This window comes from Mercenaria mercenaria, chromosome 11, assembly GCF_021730395.1.
Source record: "Mercenaria mercenaria strain notata chromosome 11, MADL_Memer_1, whole genome shotgun sequence".
NCBI lineage: Eukaryota > Metazoa > Mollusca > Bivalvia > Venerida > Veneridae > Mercenaria > Mercenaria mercenaria.
In genome coordinates this window covers 35912661-35936782 of record NC_069371.1, presented here as the reverse complement: position 1 = coordinate 35936782, position 24122 = coordinate 35912661, and the positions used below count along the sequence as shown (strand labels likewise).

At 33.7% G+C, this 24122-nt stretch overlaps 1 protein-coding gene across 4 annotated transcripts in view; it reads right to left on the bottom strand.

The window, feature by feature from the left end:
• Positions 1 to 23470, bottom strand: part of LOC123531213 (secretin receptor-like) — a 129467-nt gene extending 105997 nt beyond the window's left edge. The window contains exon 1 of one of the 4 annotated variants that reach the window (XM_053517148.1): positions 23254 to 23470. The gene's annotated coding sequence lies outside the window, so the exon portion shown is untranslated. Of the gene's footprint in view, positions 1 to 4256; positions 4734 to 23253 lie in introns of those variants that run through there. The other 3 variants (XM_053517145.1, XM_053517147.1, XM_053517144.1) reach the window with 3 other exon arrangements.
• Positions 23471 to 24122: the final 652 nt, after the last annotated feature.

Genomic DNA, 24122 nt, shown 5'->3' with positions numbered 1-24122 from the left:
CGTTTAAAGATATGTAAATGTTGCTGAGTGTCAATATATAGTGTCATGAATGTTTACACTGACAGGAAAATTGCGCATTCAAAACTAAGAGAAGTTACTCGGACTAGCTACCAATTTCGGAAAAGATAACCAATATTAATAAATGCAGTTCTTTTTTAGTTAAAACCATCAATTATTCTATTTCAGACCTGTTAACCCCTTCAAAACCATGTCAGTAGTCCCCAAGTCTATGTACTTTCAATTATCCGTTTTGATTCATGTAGACAGACAGGCCCAGACTGGGCTGAAAAAATGTTTGATCCATTTTTACGTGGTCGGTAGCAGGGTGGGTGTGGGGAGGGGTGTTCCTTCCCGCTTTGAACTGCAGTCAGATTTTGAAATGGGCATTGTGGCAGGTGGTAAAAGGCAAATGTATCAAACTGTAAAGTGGCAATATGGGGAGGGTGTGGGAGGATACCCCCTCCTGCAAGTAGGTTTGGGGTATCACCACAAGGAAATTTTGAAAATGTAGACCCTTGATACAGCCTTTGGTGCGATTTCTAACTGAAAATTTTATGTTTCAATTTCTAAATATTACCTAGATTCTTTTTAGTATTACAATATTCAAAGTATGAATGACTGTCACTTCATATTTTTCCTTTCAGGGAATGCCTCAGCACTAGAATATAAGTCTGATATTGATTCTATGTATGCATTATAAAAATAAATTCTAGAATAATTTCTGTTACAATAATATCTATCATGTCTGTTACTTTAATGTTTAAATTTCATAACACAGCTCGATATTTACCCAAAATATTATATCCGGATATGATTACACTTTCTTTTATACCGCCAAAATCTCCAGTTTCAAAAATATGTTTTACAAATTGTGATGATATGAAGACAGTTTAGCAGCAATTGGCACTATCTGACATTGAAGTTTACGGTGAAATTATTTAAATCATTTTATAGAAAAAATTGTTTCGTTTCGTCAAAGCACTCTAACATAGACGATCTACTTTCGATTTCAAAAACTACAAGAAAATACAATTTAATGCTTCGCCGATTTGTTTATTTCTCGAAAAATAAAAAATAAAATCATTTTTAAAATCAGTGGTAATTAAACAAATCAGTAAGAGCTCTTTCTCGGGATAATTTATCCGATTACTGACTGCAAAAATCAAGTCATATGTCATCATGAAAAGCAGAATGGGTGACGGTTTCATTTTTTTGCGAACCTGAATCGTAAGCAAATTATCCAAACCAGTCAAAATTCCAGAAAGGTTACGATCTAGATTCTTTCTAGTATTACAATATCCAAAGTATGACTGTCACTTCATCTTTTTACTTTCAGATCATGCCTCAGGACTAGAATACGAGTCTGACATAGATTATATGTAGGTGTAATAAAAATAAATTCTAGAATCATTTCTGTTACAATAATATCTATCATGTATGTTACTTGAATGTTAAAATTTCATAACACAGCTCGATATTTACCCAAAATATTATATCCGGATACGATTACACTTTTTTCCAGTTTCAACAATATATTTTACAAATTGTGATGATACGAAGACATTTAGCAGCAATTGGCAGTATCTGACATTGAAGTTTACGGTTAAATTACCTCTTATTTAAATCTTTTCATAAAAAAAGTTGTTTCGTTTCGTGAAAGCAGCCAAACATAGACGATCTACTTTCGATTTCAAAAACTACAAGAAAATACAATTTAATGTTTCGCCGATTTGTTTATTTCTCGAAAAATAAAAATTAAAATCATTTTTAATATCTGTAGTAACTAAACAAACCAGTAAGAGCTTCTTCTTCCGATAATTTATCCCTTTACTGACTGCAAAATTCAACCCACGCAAAGTTTATAGAAATCATACGATGCGTGTATACGTTCAATGTGGGAGAATTAAGGCTGATCGGGATCGGCTATGTTACCTAACGCATCCAGACGATTCAGATTTTGTTTTTAAAAAAGCATTGTGTGCATTTCTGTAATTTTATATACGTTTTTATACGCTTACAAATTATTAGACATGCGTATTTGCATTATTTCTATACGTAATTTACGCTAATACGCAACTTATCTGGAGCCCTGTGGAACTATTTTTTGTCTTTCGCTGGATGTTACGCAAGCTTTGTTAGCCTGCGCAATTCATAAAATGCACATTTATGCTTAATGAGTTACATTCGAGTATTGCACAATTACAAGTCATAAATATGACAGATTACATCGTATATTGGTCATAGCAACGGGAATTGACATAACTTAACTTCATTCATGCAGTGAACTGTTTGAAGTTTGAGAAATCTAATGGAACTACATCCCTTCACTGTGTTATTTGGTCCATTTAGAGAATCGCTGAACAGCAAGGACTCGTCAAAACGCTTTCAGCGTTTAGCCGACTCAAAAATCATTTATTAACAGCACGTGAATTGCCTTGTTTGCTTACGATTTTTCTTCCGGTAATATATGGGCGGATCCAGTGAAAAAAGTAGTTTATGCACATATATTTGATCTGCACTGGTCGCAAAGGCAGAATTACCTGCCGCCAGCAGGCTAATTGCTAACGGACAGAAAATTCAAATTTTTTACCATCACGCGACTTGTTCAATTATTATTTATTGGCGTTTTATAGATAATTTTAATGGCAATAATTACACTTGTTGGACTACATTTCATGACAACGTGTCTAAAAGTAAGCGCGTAGACTTTTTTGTAGATGGAGAGTCAATTTTAAGTCCTTTCTAACAATTTAGAAATATCTGGGATTGAACCCAGTATATGCCTCAAGCGTCACATATTTCTGTGTTTAAGAGTTAACATACACATTTCAGCAATATTTTCAAAATGACTTGCGTAAAAATAAATGTGGATTTTATGGAGGCGTAAAAGGGCCATCAGTCGTTAATACGTTATTTTTACTTTTAAATTACTGGTGGGGAAAGGATACTGAAAAAATGATACATGTATTTGAAGCATAGGTTTTATTAAAATTTGTTTGAGAACATGGCACTTAACGTCACTATTACGTACATAACATTTTATAGACTTTCGGGATAAAGGCGTAACCATGTTTGTGTATAAGTAACAAAAAAAAATAAAATAAAAAAGTATAGACACTGGCTTTCACCTGATAGACGGATCAGATAAGCAAGATCCAATAGTCAAAATAACTTTTCTTGTAGATGTTGATTATAAGGCAATACTCCTTGTTATGGCTAAAATATTTCGAAATAGGGTGAATTATTTCAAGACATTTTTGAAACGATGATGAAAATAACATATCTGACATGTAGTTATGACGAAAGTTCAGTTCTTTTTTTTATTTGTCAGAGATACTTCCCACACAATATCTTCACAATTGCAAAGAATGCCAAATAATACTTTATGCGATTAGTTTTTAAACGAGAACAACTTTATTAAAGGGACGCCAGATATACACATAAAAATGCTCAAAATGTTTTCTTGCTGAATTCCATTATATATTCAATTACACACACTTTAATGACTTGAGAAGAAAATATTTGGTTAAGTCTTATTTCCTGGCAGCACCACAATTTTATTAAGTTTTCTATACTATACTATGAATAGTGATAGTAAGAATACGCTGTTGATGATTTCAATTGTGTACAAAAAAAGCATGCATGTAGTATGTCTCATTCATTACATGTATTTTCTCATTCTCCACATGTGATATACATGAAAATATACTATGTATTGCCATTTTTGTATCAAAACGAAAGTGGTATTACACGTGTTTTAATATGTTTTTATGTTAAAACCAAATTTGATTAGCTATGTTTTTAAAAAAGGAAGTAGGGTTGTAAAATAGTAAAATTATAAGATGGCTTAAATTTATCCATATGACACAACCAAAATCTTTGATCAAAACATAATATACAAAGTGACTTTAATAAAATATATGGAAGTCATTGCTACACACACTCCTCATATTCGCATGAAAGGACTTTTATTTTATCTTTTTTTTATTAACCTTTTTTTGAAAAAATTCTAAGATTATTGACTTCTAACTCCGTGTAACAGTATAGCATATATGACTGCCACAGAAAAAATTGAATACGAAAGGTATATTTATACAAATCTTTCGTGACAGTAAATTATTTGTAAAATAACAACAAAAAATAAAGGAAGACACAATGCAAGGTTACAGCAAGGACGTTTTAATTTTTTAACATAGTCTATCCAAAATATTTTATCAGTTATAGTTGTTATAAATCAATGAAAATTCTTCACTTACCTTAGAAATCCAGAATTTGATAACGTCTTAACGTCTTCACCGGCATATAAATATTGCTCAAACTTGTAATATATCCTTCATAAATTGTTTTCTAATAATATGTCCATTCTGCAATCCGCTTATTTTATTAAGTCAAAATGTAAACATACATACTTGAATTAAATGTAGTATTGGATATGTTCATTTAAACATAACAAATATAGTGTTTACAGTCGGTAAAGGTTACGTAACTGATATCGTTGTTTACATTCAATCGCTTTTGTATCACCAATTGCAATCATTTTCACAATATCTTAATTTGAAAGCAAATAACGTCTGCATAAATAAAGAACTTTTTTCGGTTAATTGTTTTTCTCTAAAGCGTTAGATAAGCAATTCAAAAGCAATCTTTCGGTTCGTTATCCAAGTCGCAAAACGTAATGAAGTCTGAAGTTCGCGATTACAAGAGCAGTTGGATGTGAACAGCATTAGTTTTATCTTGAAATTCGAGGGTAAAAGACATTTTCGTTCGAACTTCAAAAATGCAGACGAACCTAACGCCTATGTCATATCCTCCAGTACACTTCACAATGTTTTGATTTTTGCTGCTAATTTCTACTCGCAACCCTAATGAACGTAGATATAAATTAGAGACCTGTATTTTTATTACTGCTACTACTTCTATTACTGCTAATAATAATAAGAACAATTAATGCGGAAATGACCAACATTACCCGGCGCGTAGCTGCAAGGATATACGTAGTATGAAGCCTGAAATATTAAAGGGCTGTATTAAGCAGCTGTAAGTACGCAAATGAAGAACAAGTAATTAAAAAACACATTTAGAGAGGGAATAGTTAATGACCTAATCACACAAACATCACTCACATATTCACTCAGCGGGACTAAACTTTCCTGGGATGGACTGAAAATATGATTGATTACATTAGCGCTATCATCATTTGTTCTTGGAGATAACAACAATCAATGTTCAGAAACTTTGTTTGTATCACAATTAATTTGCGTGTTTACAAATAAATTGTTAACAAACAGAAAACTTCAAAGAATCATGCGTACATCAAACAGGCATAATACATGCATGGCTTTCAAAGAAATTGCAACACCGCCATATTCATATGTCTTATGTATTTATGGACCCGCCCGCTTAGCTCAGTAGGTAGAGCGTCGGTTACTTGCAGAGAACAGGTTTGTACTGGTACACTGGTACAGAATCCGGGAACATTGGTTAGGTTAACTGCCCGCCGTTACATGACTGAAATACTGTTGAAAAACGGCGTTAAACCCAAAACAAAAAAACAAACAAACTTATGTATTTATGGAATAAATTCCAATGAATTGCGCAAATGAAACATTGACATCGTAGTAAATGTTCACTAGTCAGTCAAAAACAATGCTTTTTTTTTTTATCTATTTCGGCACATTTCCCCGATAGAACGAGAAATTCGGAATAGACTTCTGGTATGCGAGAATTTATCCCTGTCGGAATTTCTTTTTACACTAATGATCGTAATCATGCTGCAGGTAATGTAATTTATCCTCCAATATTTAAGAAAAATGCAATAAAAATATGTTGTTTCATGGGAAAAAACTACCGGCATGTGATCACTAGTGCTACAACTACGGCGGTTGTAGAAAATAAGAGAACACAAGTAATTGGATAATATCTTATCCCAATGGGGTACAACATCATCATTTTAAGATCACGTTACTAATGCTTTACTTTATACCACCCTGGCAGGTATGTTCCCGATACTGTGATGGCAGTAAGTGTAAGATTGGCAAATTGTTATCGCTTTAAAGTCCCGGTCTCCTTTTACGCAAGATTTAACTGTTCCAAGGTGGTTCTCATATTTTCAACTTGCTTTTTTTGTCCATTCATTTTATATGATGTACATGTACTTCCAATTACATCTCTCAGCCCCTTTGATTCCTAGCCTACTTTTTATGCCAGTCTGTTTTACTTACCTTTTCCTCTTCCCGCATTTTTATTCCATCCCCATTTTTTTTTAATCTTTCATGATATCTCTCTATTATATCTGTACATGTTTATGGGTATTTGAACCAACCCTTCTGCTTCCTCCCCGCACCACAGTTTCTATTTGTGGTTGGCCAACTTTGCGATATGTGGCCTTCACCTCTTAGGGAGAAGACTCGTCTCTCAATGTAATAGGAGAATGGCGGAGAATTATACTCTTAAGTTACACCGTTCATAGAAGCGGAAAGCCATTTAAAGGACTTAATACATTATTGACTAGCAAACGTTTGGCATTCATTGTTATCCATAATACATTTTTGTTGTATAGTTTGATTAATCAATACGAGACTTTTCCATAATTGAGCGGCGCCATGAGAAAACCAACATAGTGGCTTTGCGACCAGCATGGATCAAGACAGCCTGCGCATCCCCACAGTCTGGTCAGAGACTGCGTGGATGCGCAGGCTGGTCTGGATCCATGCTGGTCGCAAAGCCACTATGTTGGTTTTCTCATGGCGCGGCTCAGTTACTTATTTCATTCTTTCCCATGCAAGAATCGGATAAGCTTGAAATCGGATATTCGTGTAGACACAAATACATTATTTTCATACGCCTTTGAGAGAAGATATGAAATAAAATAATCAGCATTTTTATTACCGTCTAATCCAAGCAATTTACAAAACAGTTTCATATTGCAGCGGCTATGTTGTACAAAACAGGAAGATTCTAAATCCATACTATAAATGATAACAAATGATATAACAATAAGTTCAATTAACCTTTGGGTCAAAATTGAAGTAAAGCAGTTGCATACTCTTGTTTCGTATTATTATAACTTATACAATCCAATACAAAGGTTTACAAAGCTTGTGCTAGCAATCAATTCAAGTCGTAAAACAGTGTGAAATTAGCATTTTTCAAAAATGTGTTCTTTTTTAGCTTTATCTTTTGAAACTTATTGAGGTACACATAAAATCAGTCATAAGACTCTCTCTAGTTTGTACTCTACGTGCAGTGAGTTAGAGGTTAGTTTTGAGAGTCAAAATGTCTTATCTTGAATAGCCGTCACTTACAATAATATCGCAACAGGTAGCTTATTGTTCTATTTATGGTTCCAAGCTTCACACTGTCTGATAATGATAGAACAATAAGCTGTACCTAGATGATTGAAATTAACTTACAAGTACTTTAGACAAAAAATCAATAGACAAAAAGTACAGCAAAGACAAATAGGAAATCGTTTTTGAACGGTAATTTTGACTATACACTGGAATTCATTATTTATTTAACTTAATCCAGACAACGTTCAACCGCCTCGGTAGCCTAGTGGTAGAGCGTCCGCTTCGAGTGCGGGAGGTCGTGGGTTCGATCCCCGGCCGCGTCATACCAAAGACGTACAAAATGGTACTAGCAGCTTCCTCGCTTGGCGCTCAGCATTAAGGAGATAGTACGAGCACTGGCCAGTCCGGTGTCAGTATAATGTGACTGGGTGGGGTATCATGCCACGTGTCTACGGCGTGATGTTCCAGTGAGGCAGCACTATAAAGTTGGGCATTGTGCTCACTGCTACAAGTAGACACCGTCGTTTATATGACTGAAAAATTGTTGAAAAAGACGTTAAACCCGAACACACACACACAAATATTAAAAAGGTAATTGTAAATGATAATTATTCAGAACATATGAAACCTAATTAACCAGTCTTACTTCATTTGTGTAGAATATGCAAGCATTTAAGGCATAAAAGCACTTTGTATCAATAAGTAAAATACATTATCTTAAATGTGTATCCTAAATTCAAATAAGTAAAATAAATTATCTTAAATGTGTATCCTAAATTCAAAAATATATATCTCTTTTGAATGATAATATAATGTATGTAAGACACTTCCTTTAATAAGGATAACAAAGAGCTTTAAAAGAATAAAATATGGTACAGCAAGTAAGATTAAATATCTAAGTCTCTTTAAAACATGTATAGCCTGGAGACATTTTTCTGACCGCAGATAGATTCTAACATATGCCTTGAATAATAATGTAAGTCCATATAATATTCTTACATTCCTATGTTATCTCATCATTATTTCTAGCCTTAGATTACACGACTATGGCTTTATCAGTTGTCTCGTGTAAGAACAACAACTGTTCTAAGACTTCTGTATTTAAAAATGAATCTTGAGCTATCACTAATTGTGATTCATACCCCTACTAAAAGCCTTGTTAGAAAAGTGCATAATTCTCGCTACTTCTCAGTGCACCTTTTATGTTTAGTCTCGGAGATATTTTATCTTGTATTTCTTTTATATTTCAGTTTTTGCCTTAAGAGTATTGAAAAGAACTACAATAGGGCAGATAATTTTATCATTATCCAGGACAGATTTTTGGTAAATGTGTCTTTCAATTCCTCTTAATGCCATGTGTATATCGAAATCAATTCAGTGAAATTATGTCATTCAATACTGAAAATATGAAACATTTAACAGAGTTGCAAAAAAGGAGACAATTTTGTATAAAAAGCAGGTATGGACTTGTTATGTTAACTTATTTTTTATGGTGTTAAATCATATTAAATTCCCAATGGTGAAGTTATTCCTTCACTTTGTTTTAAAAAAGGTGCAAAAAAGCAGATGACTTTACCGTTATTCATGGCAGGGTTATGGTTATAGTGCATTTTGGTTCCTCTTCACATTGTCACATTAAATTCCCTTCAGTACATTAGTATCATTCTGGTAAATATCAAAAATGTGAATAATCAAGGACAATTTCATAGGGAGACAATTTTGTAAACGATTCCAGTGAAATAACTCAGCTGGTTTCAGAGTTGCCGGAAAACAATTATTTTGCCAATAACCATCTTAAAATATCTTCAAAATAAAACACAAGAGTTGATACAGAATTTGACCAGAAGTGTGTATTTACTGCATTATGATTTAACATAGTGGGAAGTTGCAGAGATTTTATTAAATTAAAGAGCATATTAAGGACATTTACAAAGTGCAAAAAGGGAAGTAATTCTTTAAAAATATGTTATTCTTTACTAGCAAAATTCTCAAATTTTACATCTCTGTGTTCTTAAAAATACAACTGTAGTGTGTTTAGGTAAATGAATGAATCGATGTGAGTAATTTGATAATTTTGAAATTTTGACGTGTTACTAAAAATATGTCGATCTGAAAGTCTTTCTAATTTCAGTATAAGATATTAGCAAAATATCGGGTTATCTGTTGTGTTCAGTGTACGTTCCGAAAAAGTTTTATTTTATTAGCATTTGACACAGTGGTTTTAGATATCATATAACAGTACAGATCCATATGACGTCTTATATGATATAAACATAACTGACGTCTTAAAGTGATATAAACATAATTCCAACGGGGTACTGAAACAAATTAATAGACGCTTGTCTGGTATAGTAACTGAGAAAAGAAAACAGAAAATATACAAATTCTTTCTGACGCAAAGAACGCAACCAATCAATACATAGCAGATATGGTTTCACTGAATCTATTCATGAGAGGTAATGAATTGTGCAACATCCCTCACGTCCACTAGCGCCTGCTTATGCGGCATGATATTATTGAAAAACTGTAAGTACTCAGTGATCCCAAAAGGACCATATAATATATCCACATTTAATCTAAGACAAGAACTAGTAATGTTTTGCTTGTAAGCCATTATTAGACCACAAGCGTTCATCTTTTCTGGTTCCAAATATTTAGCAATCTTTTTCCCTATAAAGACTTTTACATAATAGTCATTACTACTTCTCTTTTATTTTTTATTTATTTATTTAATTATTTATTTTGTTTGGTTTAACGTCGCACCGGTACAATTACTGGTGATAAGCGACTTTCCAGGTTGACGGTGGAGGAAGGCCCAAAGTGCCCCTCCGGGCATAATTTCATCATGAGCGGGCACCTTGGTGAAATCACCGACCTTCCGTAAGTCAGCTGGATGGCTTCCTCACATGAGGAATTCAATGACCCGAGTGAGGCTCGAACTCACATCGATGAGGGGCAAGTGGTTTGACGTCAGCGACGCTAACCACTCGGCCACGGAGGCACCCTTCTCTTATATACACAAACCTGTCTATATAGACCACCATAGGAAATGAAAAATGCAGTCTTTGTTGATAAATGGGTCTCTCAACACGGGTAGATTTACACTATATATGGCAAACCGGAAATACGATAAAGGCCTCTATAAGCATACTTACTGTAGTATCCTTTAGTCGGAGATGCTGTTTAGCACAACTTTGACTGTACTTCTTATAAAAATATTAGCCCCGACAACTTTGCAGGGGTAAAAACTCCTCGTAACCTTAACAACATTCTGTATGAAAATACATCCGATAATATACTCCTGATAAATATATACCAGACCTCGTCTAGACCATAACATTTATCTCATTTAAAACTGCTCAGAACCGCCAATAATTTTCTCAAAGAATGGCATCAGTAATGAAGAAATCACTGTTCGTCTTCCTGAAAGTGAAATCTTGTTGATCACCTCTCTTCCACAGTTATACCCTTAAAAGTATTAATGAAATCTAATTCTTCAATTAATGTTTCAATCAATTTTCTTAAAACAAGGATTGACAAGACGTGTTTGTCCTAATATTGTTGTTATTATTTATATACAACTATATCTTTGTTTTCAAAAACGTGACACTGTGTAAGTATAGAAACACGGCGTTTGAAATAAATCAAAAGTCTAATACTTCATAGAAATAACTATAAATTGTGAAACTACAGAAACAGATCATCTCCTGATTTATTTCTTATCGGCAATTTAATTTAATTTAATTAACTTATCAAAAATATACATAACAGTTAGTCCAACTATGTGACTAGAATTAATACGGCCGATCTCTGTACCAGCTTCAAGACACACGCCGTAGATAAAACGTGATTTTTTGTCAAAACAATACTCAAATTCAATAAAACAAGCAATCGAGTAAGATCATAGTAGCTACATCTAAACTAGTAACTATGAAAATATCTTGCCCGTATGTTATTTCACACCAGTATCTATGTTTTCGTGCACGTTCTCTCTTTGAAGCGAATACACACGACACTTTATCAGTGGATTTGCAATGCTAAAGATATAATTCCGTATTGTAGGACTGGTTTAATTAATTATGCTCAAGATCCGGTATCGGATCTTTGCAAATAAATAATAACATTTCGGCATTAATGAATAAAAATCATTTAAACAATGGTCATCAGTTAAATTACAGACAGGACAATATGATATTGCTCCATCCTCGTAAAAAAATGTCTCCCAATGTGCATAAAGTTGATTTATCGCTGCATCTGTGATTGCTGCTTTTAATTCAGAAAGCAAAACACTGAAAACTAAACATCTTCCGAATCCATATCATTACAATGAATTTCCAACATCCATTACTACTTCAGGAAAGACCTATGATTTGACTGTTTCCCTTTTCTAAAAACAGTGCAGTGTTTGCCAGTGCCATCATTACTATTATGCCCGTTAAGAAAAAAGAAGTCTAAATATCCCACGTAATACCAATCGAAAAGGAGAGCAAAAGTGAAAATGCAACATAATATGGCATTTTTACTTCATGGTATGTCATTCTAACTACTGCATTCTCTTTCTTTATACCGAAAACAATTATCAAGAGACCCACTGCCTGAATTCTAGACAATGATATGATATCCGGACCGCTTCCATATACAAGTTTTTGCATAGCATTAAGTCTGGGATAATCAGACTGCTGGCACCCGAGAAACACATTTTGGTTGACACAATAAGAACAAACGAAGGTTTCTGAACGAAGGTTCACCTGAATAATTTGATTTCAATTTTATGGTTTGAAAAATCAATTACTGATACAAATTTCAGATTAGTCACATCGACAGTAAATGCAATATTCTGCTTTCGGAATCACACACTGTAATATATTAAAGCAAAAGTAGCAATATGAACAATATGAAAGATAAAGTCCATGGCGCTGGCGATAAGAAATATTCAGTATTGCATTGTTGCATAGCACATATAAATTCTTCGGCCCATTCGAACTTTTTGATAATTATTGATAACGGCATCGTCTCTCCAATTTCTGTTGACAAATTAATCTCACCTATAAAACACATTGTAGATAAAGTTAATTCCGTATCCTTCAACATTTAATGGCTCATTCTACTTTAAAGATAACGCAATAACATGTCATTCAAATAGACCTTTAGTGCAGTCAATAAAGAATAACCTATTCAAACATATTTCGTTTCAAATTTAAAGTAATCAAAATTATTTAGAGGCTATTTGTTCGCCTTCGTGAAAATATTGAATTGTCTCTCTTATCGGTGACAATATATTTCGATATAATACAGAAAGCAAAGATTTTTATGATATTTTATGCTAATTTATGAGAATCAACAAATTTTCTGTTTATTACAAGCTTACAAATTCAGATAGGACCGATACTTCATGACAAAAGTCGGATTTATTTAGGCTACCGTTGACACTTAACACCCGCGAAATAACCATGGATACTTATGCACAGTGATATCGAATATTTGTAATTAGGTCCTTGAAACAACACGACGCCATTTAAGAAACAAAATGCATTTAAATATTTTATTTTAAAAGAACACAATTCGCGGTCAGAAGATATCGACCACTGTCATGCAATTATATATTTTTCGGGTCAATGCCGTCACTTCGTTGAATTTATTAAGTTGTTTCATGTAAGAACAACAACTGTTCCAAGATTTCTGTACTTAAAACTGAAATTAGATTGTGATTCATACCACTATTAAGGTAGTTCTGCACGTTTGGATATAATTCTTTTCTACAATGTAGAATTTGATTAAACTCCAATTTTCAAAACTTCATAATATACCTAGAAAATTCAGCAAATAAAAAGGATAGGGTCTGTGCTTGATTTTTTGCTAGACTGATTTGAAAAACTAAGTCCTCGCGCAATTTTTCATTATGGGAGTCTATGGGAAAATCATAGCTTTCATAACATTTTCGCGAACAGAATTTTTTCTACAATGTAGATTTTGATGAAAGTTTCCACAGTTGTAAATAAACTTACCACCTATAATATGGTGAAATAAAATGTATAGGTCCGTATGCTTATTTTTGAGATATTTGTCCATGATTAAAGTGAACCGAATATTTCACGCTAATTTTGAGACATTATTTTGAATTATTTACTGTGTCATATTTTGACTTTAGAAATATAGTAACAGTGCCATTTTGATAAATTAACTCACAGGTTGTCATTTATTATAAAATTATTTTCATTTCCGTAGGCCGAATCTAGGCTTTATTCTACGTTTTCCGGATAAATGACGTTACGCCATCACTTCCAGTTTATCAAACGTGCAGAACTACCTTAAAAGCCTTGTTGGGAAAGTACATATCACTCGCTACTGCTCATTGCACCTTTTATGTTCAGTCTGTGAGGTACGCTTATCTACATTCAAGAATACATTGAGTTACATTTCTTTTATTTTTCAGTTTATTGCCTTAAATGTATTAAAAAGAACTACAATAGGACAGATAACTTAAACATTTTCCAAGACAAAATTTTGGTAAATTTGTCTTTCAATTCCCCTTTATGCCATGTACCAAGGTATGAAGTTATATCCATTTAGTTGAATTAATGTCATTCTCTTCAATACATTGAATACAGTTGCAAAGCGGGTCAGTTTTGAATAAAAACCAGGCATGAGACTTGTTATGTTCATCTTTCATGGTGTTACGTCATATTAGATTCCCTCCAGTCAAGTAATTCCTTAAATGAAACAAGTGGAAAAAGGCAGATGACATTATCGTTATTCAGAGCAATGTTATGGCTATTGTGCCTTTCGGTGCCTCTTCACATTGTCACATTAAATTCCCTTCAGTAGATTTAGTTTCATTCTCTTAAATATCAACAACGTGAAAAATCAAACACATTTAAAAAGGGAGACACTTTTGCAACAGATGCATCAACACAGCTTTGAGATTTGTTATTTCAACTTCCTCACGAACCAACAGGTTCTTAAACCAGATAATTATTATTCAATACTAACGACGTAGTGTAATTCATGGGCTCGCAATGAAACTCTGTATATATAAAGCATAAATATCAATACCAGCCTGTGAAAACCTAAACTTAATTGTTCCAAATGATAAAAGTGTAATTTGAACAGGACTGGAAGCCTCCAAAATACCACGTGTTTATCTGTTCATGTGTATAGCATATTCATATATTTATAGCATCAAGCAATGAAAATTTATGGGTGGTTATGGAAACCACCTGCTGGAGTTATTACGCTGTTAATGAAACCCCCTAATATGGATATATTTAGGCTGACAGAAAAAAGTTAAGGAACGCGAGCTACTCTACAGACTGTAGCATCAGGTGTAATGACCGTTAGAAGGAATATTCTGAGGAGCAAAGTATTTAAACTATGCTCCACTCTATATATAATAGTCTCTCGATTTAGTTTGCAAATCCGAATTTTCGAAAACTCAGCTACCTTTTCCTCTATAGTTTATAATTAATCAATTCATTCATACAATACTTAGGACGGAATAGCGCAATACTTGGTCAGTCATTTATCTTAAAAATCACAAAAATAAAAAACAACAAGCATCTGAGAAATAATCAAATTTGGGTCTCCCATTTGCATTTTTCAAAAACGTGACACTGTGTAAGTATAGAAACACGGCGTTTGAAATAAATTAAAAGTCTAATACTTCATATAAATAACTATAAATTGTGAAATCACAGAAATAGAGCATCTCCTGATTTATTTATTATCGGTAATTTAATTTAATTTAATTAACTTATCAACAATATACATAACAGTTAGTCCAACTATGTGACTAGAATTAATACGGCCGATCTCTGTACCAGCTTCAAGACACACGCCGTAGATAAAACGTGTTTTTTTGTCAAAACAATACTCAAATTCAATAAAACAAGCAGTCGAATAAGATCATATATCATAACAACTGTAGCTACACCTAAACTAGTAGCTAAAAAAATACATTGCCCGTATGTTATTTCACACCAGTGTCTATGCTTTCGTGCACGTTCTCTCTTTGAAGCGAATACACACGACACATTATCAGTGAATTTGCAATGTTAAAGATATAATTGGGATTTGGCTTTCCCGCGGGAGGTCCAGTGGGATTTTTCTTCCAGCTTTATCAATTATTGGTGAAAAAAAATCCGTTGGTCAATTTTTTTTTTTTTTGGTACATCTTTAAAATCTATGTTGTTTTTTTTTTTGTTTTTTTTTAATAAAAGAACTTTTTGTGAATATCGCACAATAAATATCTCTCTTTAAAATAATCTCCTATATAAAGTATGGGAGAAAAACCCCCACGGGAGAATTGGTAAAATTTCAAAACCTTTTTTATGGTCTTTGATTTTTGATTTTACTATTTTCTCCATTTATAGTTATTTTTGATGTTATTTAAGCAATAATACGGCAAATAAAAAATATTTACCCCGCGGGAGAAAAACTCCTACTTGTTAAATGGGAGAACACTCCGACGGGAGGTTATCTACAAATAAACATGAAACATTTACGCGGTCTGGTTTACATTTCAAGCTTTGTAAAGTCGATTTTTATTATATCTATAAAGTGTTTGGAATATTTAAAGAAACAAAGTCTCCCCGCCGGAGGTATTCTCCGATTTTGTAAACAGGAGCACCCGCCCCCCGCACCGCCCACCAAACACACACACACCCGGGAGGATACCTCCCGTAAATACAACTGGGGATTTTTACAACCGTGAAACCATTTATTTCTTTACTTTGACCTATTTGCACTAGATAAAATGGATAAAATTTAGCCATTTGACCAATCACATCCGGTTACACACAGGCGTTAAGTCCAAAATGGACGATAAGTTTCTTTCATCAGATAACACAATATAAAGTTGCAGTGTGTCGCTTATTTAGAGTTCAAATTTAGATATGGAATGCATGTAGGTAATGCATGGAAAACAGCCCATGAAAATTGTGTTCTAGAGCATTGAAAAGATAGAGCTGAACATATTTTGTTTTCAATTTTTGTTAATTGCACCCGATTGTACTTGTAGCTCTGACAAAGATTTTGCTTTCCAAAGATTCCGACGAAATGAAAGAGACATGTCAGTGCAGGCTGAGTGCACATTTATGAAAACGTTTCATCAAAGTTAGTGAAAAAATTGAAGTGCCAGAGCTTAAAGAAAGTTTGTCATTCCATGTTCAAATCTCAGATTCAAAACATTCATAAATACAATTTTAAGGCTTTACTTTAAAAAACAGTTTAGATATATCATGGCTCCCAAGATATGTATATCTGTTTAAAACAGGCACCATGGCTATATCAGATATTAGAAGGACGTTCTTGTCTATTAAGCGATAGATTTAATTTCACCATTTTCTTAATATGTATACTGAATAAAACCGATAACCCGTAAATTTTTATTTTGGCCATATTTAAATATTACGAAAAGGACGTTTTTGTACAGAACAATATGTTACTGATGACGCTTCAAATTTCCAATATTTATAGGTTATTAGCTTTGTATCGGAAAATATGCACGTGTTCTTCAGCGGAAATATTGCGCGACTTTAGGAGCGCAATATTCTTCCGCTGAAGAACGAGTGCATATTTCCCGATGTAAAGATAATAACCTTTTTATTACATACGCATCTACACGTATAAATCTTATGTAAATATCATAAATATGTTCAATAGCCTGAATAGGATTGAATAGGATTGACAATTCTGAACTAAATAGAAAAAATAGTGCAACAACACACACTGAATTACGTCACGCACCCGATATGGAATTCAGGCGTCAGTGTATGGAAAAATATTGACGTTTCCGGTACCAGTGTAACTTAACGGGGAATAGAAACGAGTATGTAATAAAATTCGATTATGCTTCCGTATTAATCTTCGCATTTTATTACCAACCCATTTTAGAAATGTCACAAATATGCACTAAAATGTCTAGATTTACACACTAACAGATACGTTGTAAAAACAGAAAAAGACAATAAAAACAAGATAATGTCTGTCTCATGTTGGAAAAGAGCATTTAGTATTTTATAATATGTCAACCTTTACTAGCAAAATCCTGCACACTTTACATCTGCGCATTCTTAAAAATACAACTGTGGTGTGTTTAGGGAAAATGAATAAGTGATATAATTGAGCTATTTGATCATTTTGAAATTTTGATGTGTTACACAAATCATGCCGATCTAAATGTATTTCTATTTTCAGAAATGTATTTAACCAGTTGTGAAGATATTAACAAAATATCAAATGGCGGGTTATCTGTTCTGTTCAGTGTACGTTTGGAAAAAGTCTCATTTTATTAGCGTTTCACGCAGTGGTTTTAGACATCAAATAACAGTAAAGATCCATCAGACAAAAGGAATATGGCGTCTTTCAAGGAGACTGAAAGTGATATAAACATAATTCCAACGGTATATTTGAACAAATTAATAGACACTTGTCTGGCATAATAACTGGGAAAAGAGAAAATAATGGAATCTGCAATCAAGTTCCTTATCAGGCAAAGATCACAACCAATAAAAAGGATAGCAGATACGGTTTCATTGAATCTGTTCATGAAAGGTAATGTATTATGCAACACCACTCACGCCCCCTAACACCTGCTTATGCGGCATATTATTGAACAACTGTAAGTATGCCAAAAAATACTATAATATATAACAACATTGACTCTAAGACAAGAACTATCAATGTTTTGCTTGTAAGCCATTGTCAGATCATAAGCGGTCATCTTTTTTGTTTCTATATATTTAGTACATTTTTCCCTATAAAGACTTTTATATAATAGTCATACTTACTTATCTAATAAACACGAACCTGTCTATATAGACCACCATAGGAAATGAAAAATGCAGTCTTTATTGATATACGGGTCTCTCAACACGGGAAGATTTACACTATAACACTGGTCAACCGGAAATACGATAAATGCCTCCACGTGTATGCTTACAATAGTATCCTTTTAAAGCAGGTGGTGTTTAGCACAGCTTTGACAGACTTTCTTATGAAATATTCGCCTTGACAACCCTGGAGGGGGCAAAATCTTTTTCAATTAAGTCTCGTAACCTTAACATCATTTTGACCTTGCACAACATTCTGTATGAAAATACATTTCGTAATAAACTCATGATAGATATATACCACACCTCGTCTAGACCAATAACAGTTTTATCTCATTTAAAACTGCTCAATACCGACAATTTCTTTCTCAAAGAATGACATAATGAAGAAATCGCTGTTAGTCTTCCTGAAAGTGGTCTTACTGATCACCCTTCTTCCTCAGTTATACTCTTAAAAGTATTAAAGAAATCTATTTCTTTCAATTAATGTTTTGATCATACTGCAGTTTTCTTAAAACAAGGTTTGACAAGACGTGTTTATCCTTATATTGTTGTTATTCTTTATAAACAACTAAATCTGTTTTTCCATTTTTTTTTTGTAAATATAGAAACACGGCGTTTGAAATAAGTTAAAAGTCTAATACTTCACAGAAATAACTATAAATTCTGAAACTACAGAAATTTCAAAGTTGAGCATCACCTGATTTATTTGTTTATCGGGAATTTCATTTAATTTAATTATCTTATCAACAATATACATATCAGTCAGTCCCACTATGTGACTAGAATTACAAGGTCTATGCCTATACCAGCTTCACACACGCCGTAGGTAAAACGCATTCTTTTGTCACAAAATACTCAAATTCAATCAAACAAGCAATCGAATAAGATCATATAAAACAACTGTAGCTACATCTTAACTAGTAGCTATGAAAATATCTTGCCCGTATGTTATTTCATACTAGTGTCTATGTTTTCGTGCACGTTCTGACTTTATTAAAAGTCAGCAATCACGCATTTATCAGTGAATTTCAATGCTAATAATCCGATGTAGTTAATTAACATGCTCAAGTCGGTATGGTCTTTGCAAAATAATACATTTCGGCAATGTATAAAAAGACATTTAACAGGCCCATTATCAGACAGAAATATGATATTGCTCCATCTTGAATTGGGCAAAACAGAATATAATGTCTCTCATGTGCAAAGTTGTATCGCGCCAGGATTGTGCTTGAATTCAGAACAAGATGAACTAAAAATCTTCCGATCAATATCAATGAATTCAAAATCTTTACATCAGCAAAAGCATTGAATTAGATTTTCCTTTATCAGTGCATGTTTGCTAGCGCATACCATTGTGTCATAAAAAAAAATGTCTAAAATCGAGTAATGCACACCAGAAAAATTTAAAAAGTAAAAACGCATTTTACTAATTGTATGTCATTCAACTAATGCATTCTTGTTTCATAAGACCACTGCGATCTATACAACGATATGACATCGGCATATCTTTTTCGATTCTTCACAAGTTTTTGCATATCATGAAATTGCAGTGATCAGATGCGGGCGCCTGAACAATATTTGGTTGCAAATTAAATCAAACAAAGGTCGAAATTACTGCGTAATTTGATTCAATTATGTTGAAAAATTAATTGCTGATAACGATTTCTGATTAGCAGCGAAGTAATTTCGCTTAAGCGATAGAAGGTCCAGTTTACACTGTTGTAAGATATTAGTCAACAGTTGCTGTACATGATTTTCGACTACCCATTGTATAGGTCTGTAAGGACATCGTCTCACTTTTGTGCAAATCAATCTTCCATAAAATACATTTTAATAAATATAAATTCAGTACTTCAATATTTACGGCAATACTGTAACGTTATCAATGTCATGTACAGCTGTAGTGCAGTCAATAAAGATAAAGACTGAACATGTTTCACATTAATCTTAAACAGAGGCATGGGTCTAATCGTACATTACATGTCAGTTTGAGTGACGTCGTTTTTCTATTATTGAAGTGACCTATTTTTGAGTCATGTGACCCATTTTGACTTGACCTAGATATTATCAGATAAATTGACAATTCATAGACCATGAAATTGGTCTCTAGGAGGTCACAAGTTTTTATATTGCTATTGACTAGTTTTTGAGGCTGTGACCGTTTCAACTTGACCTAGATATCATCAAGCTGATGTCTGACCATTTTCATGAAGATCCATTCAGGGTAGGCTCTAGAGGTCAAGGTTTGTTTTCAAGACCTACTGACCTAGTTTGATTGCAGTTGACAGTTTTAAACTTGCCCAGATATATCAATAACATTCAGACAACTTCATACGATCCATGAAAATATGGTTAGAGATCACACGTTTTTCTTATGACTATGACTACTTTGGCACGTGACACTTACGAACTTGACTGTATCATCAGATAAATTGACCAATTTATGAGATATTCACAAGTTGGCTCTGAGAGGTACGGTTTTCTATTTTAACTACGACTAGTTTGAGACAATGACCGTTCGAACTTGACTAATTCATCAAGTGAATCAGAAATTCATGAGTTCATGAAATATGGCCTTTAGAGAGCACATGTTTCTATTATTGACTATGACCAGTTTTGCGCACGTAACACTTTCGACTTAATAGATATCTCAGATGAAATTCGACCACTTTCATACAGATCCATGGAATTTGGCTTAGAGAGTCCAAGGTTTCTATTTTATCTATGACCTTGTTGATGGCACGTGACCATTCGATTTGATTTAAAATCATAGTGAACAGTTGACATTTTCATGAAGATTCATGAAATATATGGCCTCAGAGGGGTCACAGTTTTTCTATTAACTAATGACAGTTTTTGGCCACATGACAGTTTCGACTACTAGATTCATCAGGGTAACTTCTGACATTTCAATGAAGTTTGAAATTATGGCTCTGAGAGTCCAAGTTTTCTATTTAGACTAGACTGTTTTTAAGGCACGTGACGTTCGACTTGACTAGAATTACAGATGGAATCTGACCATTTCAAAGATCCATGAAAATGTGCTAGAGATGTCAAGGAAAGTTTAGCAACGGACGCACCGGGACGACGACGGACACGCTGCGATCACAAAGCTCACTGTAACTTGTGACAGGTGAGCTAATAAAAAATTACCTCAATCAAAAATATATTTCAATATTACATTATTATATACTTGTATCACACACATCGGTACAAGTTACATATGGCCATTAAAGGCTGACCACGAATGTATTTTAAATCAAATGAATAATAATAATAAATCACAACTTAGGCAGTAAATACTGTACAAAAATATAAATACGGATCAATAATGATTTATAGACCTACATTCTACAGGCACATCATTAAAGAAAGCGAATTTGACAAAGGACTCTTGATAGCGTCATTATCAGGCATAGCTGTAACCTTTACGTAATGTACATTTATTTCTCACAAAGTTCCTCATTTACATTTCCTAATAGTGGCGTTTGCGACACAGTCTGGTCAGGATCCATGCTGTTCGTTTCAAGATATGTATAGTAAACATTAGCGACGCATGATCTGCAGATCGCGGATGGAGCTGGTGATTATGCGGTCGAACCACTATGTTGGTTTTCTATGGCGCGGTCATTTTCGAAAGTCTGGACAACATTTATTCGTATATGATCATCTGATAGGAAGTGTTAATAGCATATTCAATGTTCAATGGGCAATGCATGTCAAATAAAAAATAGCATACAAAATTGAGCCGTGAAAATGTTACAAATACGGGTCAGTAGAGTACGGACACTGAACATTGGATTCTTACTGATTTGTCTATTTTTGTCTGTGTGATATAGATATGATTCTTAATATGATACTTCTAATACTCACTTAAATCTATTGTAAGATCCTTTTGAAGCATAGAAGGCAAAAAAAGTAAAATTATAGCAGACTCGGTATGTCTGAGTTTGTTTATGATAGGTAATGGAAAGTGCAACACTCCTCATGCCTTGAAGCAGTGTAATTCTAATACATATTGAATAGACTCCATGATCTCAAACGATCAGAAAATATAACACTCATATATTGACAATGACAAGTTATATATTTTGTTTTCAATTGAATATACTTTTATGCTTATTTTAGTGCTTTACTTTTTCAATACTTGTAAATATCCTAAAGTGACAAGTGTTTTACAAATATGTGTCTACGGTAGTGATAATCATGAAAGTTGACAAGGATACCAAATTCTAAACATATATAAAATATAAATGTTACAATGTATCATACAAAATAATTTGAGTAACAAGAGCACCGCAATGCGGAGCAATACACGCCCGAAGGTATGACATTTGACCCCTAAGTGTGACCTTGACTTTGAAGCGAGCCATCCAGAACATGCGTTCTGCACGTTGTCTCGATGTGGTGAACATTTGTGTCAAGCTTCTTTGAAATCCTTCAAGGGGTTCATGTATAACCTTTGACACCTAAGTGTGACCTTGACCTTGAAGCGAGCCATCCAGAACATGCGCTCTGCACGTCGTCTCGATGTGGTGATCATTTGTGTCAGGTTACAGACAGTAACGGACAGCAGTTCGGACACGAAACATAGCCGTATGACCTATGACCCTAAATGTGACATTGACCTTGAAGCGAGCCATCCAGAACATGCGTTCTGCACGTTGTCTCGATGTGGTGAACATTTGTGTCAAGCTTCTTCGAAATCCTTCAAGGGGTTCATGTATAACCTTTGACACCTAAGTGTGACCTTGACCTTGAAGCAAGCCATCCAGAACATGCGCTCTGCAAGTCGTCTCGATGTGGTGAACATTTGTGTCAGGTTACAGAGCGGACATGAAACTTCTTACGGACGGACAGACAGACGGACGGACACTGGCGTCATAACATAATACGTCCCTTCGGGCGTATAATAAACTGTAATGAGTTATTACTTCCTTGTAAAGTTTTTGGATCTTTTCGAAATATTTTAAGATTAATAACCACTAATTCATGTCCATGTATGTGACAGCAAAACATTTGGTATGAAATTGCTTGTAATGAAATAATATATTCGGCAGCCGGGCAAAGGCAAGTAGATTGTAGTGAGTTAAATAGATGTAATAAAGCAATAAATTATCCTCACTTACCCTAGTAAAGTATACTTCGATACCACTTAGCTTATCGTCATACAGAGTTCAACTATTTTGTAAATATTGCACGTTCTCACATATTATTCATTCACACTTTATCAATGTCCATTCTGTAATCCTCTTATAATGTAAACATGTCGAGTTGATTTAAAATGTTTCAATGAGGATGTACATTTTGTGTTTACATTATGCTCCTGTAGCCGATAAAAAATTCGTAACTGTTATCTTTTCTACTCTACCTGTTACAAGTCCAATAACGTAGACAGCTTTATCCGCATTAAGTTAACCCTTATACTGCTAAATTTCTATAATGAACTTGTCCATTTTTCAATTTTGACAGTACCAGTAACTGTTAAAAGGGGTGCTTTAGCACGGATTTGCACTTTCGGTCGCAAAGGCAGAATCCATCGTGTCCAGCATTAAGTATATACAAAACATGTTTATGATAACAATATATTAGAGTTGCAAAAGGCAAATAATTCAGTAGTTATCTTTACGAGATACCAATTTTTATACGATATACTTTCGTTTTACCTGACGTTACGAAAAGAAAACTTGCTACTAGTTTTCCATTTGGCGCTGTTACTTAGCTATTTTGTTGTTTTAGAGATCAGTAATTTCGAATGTATTCAGACCTGGATGTGATAGCAATTTGATAGAAAGAGAAATATATGAGTTTAACAGCGCGTTAATTTCCATTTTGGTATAGAACATGGCTGTGTTTAAAGCAAGCGTAGTTCAGCTATATCAATCTAATATAAATCTATCTTAAATGCGCAACCAAGATAGACAAAAGGGAGGTAATAATAATTTTATAAACTCGCATTTCTAATGAATTTTAGTAAAATATGTACTTGTCAATGTAA